This window comes from Leuresthes tenuis, unplaced genomic scaffold, assembly GCF_036924035.1.
Source record: "Leuresthes tenuis unplaced genomic scaffold, fLeuTen1.0.hap1 SCAF_17, whole genome shotgun sequence".
Lineage (NCBI taxonomy): Eukaryota > Metazoa > Chordata > Actinopteri > Atheriniformes > Atherinopsidae > Leuresthes > Leuresthes tenuis.
Window position 1 is genome coordinate 26952554 of NW_027325371.1, and position 1706 is coordinate 26954259.

Consider the following 1706-nt stretch of genomic DNA (forward strand, 5'->3'; position numbering starts at 1 on the left):
AAGAACATATACCCCAGCCGGCATTGCTCCCTGCCTATTTTCATACAGCACACTATGTGTGCGCACACCTTTATTCACAAACTCTTCAACTTATACTCTTTTACCGAAGTTGCTACAGCTCGATTGGCCGAATACCCTTTGATCCTATTTCGGTGAATTTGACATCTGCCTTACATATAACAGATTAGCGGTTTAGCAGTTTTAATTTAGTTTGAGTGAAGGAATTCATTTTATAGCAAAATCCGAAATCGTGAAGAACTCATGAAAGTAAGCTTATTCTCGGATTCCTGAAACTTTAGATTTGCTCTTTCTTTTACTGCAAAGTACACGTTGTTTTTTTTGTTTAAATCTTTCTAGACATGGTAAATATTAAGGACAAAGCAGTTTTCACATAGTTAGAGTGAAGGAATTCATTTTATAGATAAAATCCCAAGAGTCTGATGGGAAAAGAGAGTGAATGCGAAGTAGACTTTAACACGGCTATGGGAGCGAGCCGAGTGTGGGCTAACCAGGAGAATTGCTTGAAAGAAATGCGACCCCGAATGAGCGGTCAGAACAAAGCCTCAATACGGGATTCTCGTGGTGTTTTTGTTGCTGCCTTGTCTTTTGTAGTAAAAGACAAGGCAGCCATCGAATAGGGCCCGATTGTTCCTACTTGGTCAGCCGAGGAGCAAGGGGGGGGGGGAGCAAGTGTCTCAACCAAGCAAAGCTCACCATGGGGAAGGTGGCTATGCCAACAAACCTGATGCCCTGCTCCCGCAGTGACGGATAATCGTACTCTGGTTTCTCTTCATAACGTACAAGTCTTTCGCCTTTTACTAAAGATTTCTGTGGAGAGCAGCACTAATGAGTTGTTTCTATTTTTGGCAGGCTTTACCTTTGCGGGTGAAGCCCTTTCTGTCTGTGCAAAAGAAATCTTGTTACTGTGCAGAGTGACTTCTCTGAGTAGAGTCGCCTTACTTGTTGCGACTGTGCCGATGTTCGAAGCTGGAGTGCAAAGTTGTTGCTTGAATGGTGCTTGCTGGAGCGTGCGGGAGTGCAAAGTTATACCATTTAAAAGGGCTGAAGAGTGCTCAGTGCAGCGGGTGGGCGACACTCTGGCCACCTTGAAAACCGAGGTTACATCCACTACCAGGGGCAGCCCAAGTTCTGCCGCAAGTGTGGTGAGCATGGGCACCTGGTTGAGGCTTGTACCAAGGTGTTATGTGGGAAGAGCAGAGAAATTGGGCAAACTTTTGGAGAGTGTCCAAATGGCAGGAAATGTAATCTCTGTGGAGAATTAAATCACCTCTTCAGAGATTGCCCTAAATCTTTTGCCAACAAATTAAAGACGGTAAAGCCACAGTCAAGCCAACAAAGAGAAGGACCAAAGGTGGCAGTTGGTGAACAAAGTGAAGAGGTTGACCCAATAAATTCAAACTTCCCGCCAAAAGCTTGGATTGGAAGTGAGGAGCAAAAAGGGGAGGGGCCTGTAGAGGCCTCACCACTCAGTGTTGAAGTCTGTGAGAATTCACAGGCAGAGGGTGGAGCTACGCTAAATGAGGAGGAAGAGCAGACAGGTGAGTCTAGTGAAGATACTCACCTCCCCGAAGGTCAACAGAAGGTCAATTTGTTGATAGGCATTCATTTATTTCTTCACTTCTGATGAAGTTTCAACAATAAACAACAAACTTTGTATTATTAGAAAGAACCAGAATCATTCTTCA

At 44.4% G+C, this 1706-nt stretch overlaps 1 non-coding gene across 1 annotated transcript; it reads left to right on the forward strand.

Moving 5' to 3' along the window:
• The first annotated feature begins 774 nt into the window (after positions 1–774).
• On the forward strand, positions 775–888 carry LOC140274253 (U5 spliceosomal RNA). Its single transcript, XR_011908224.1, has one exon. It is a non-coding gene; the product is annotated as a U5 spliceosomal RNA (small nuclear RNA).
• The last annotated feature ends 818 nt before the right edge of the window (positions 889–1706 follow it).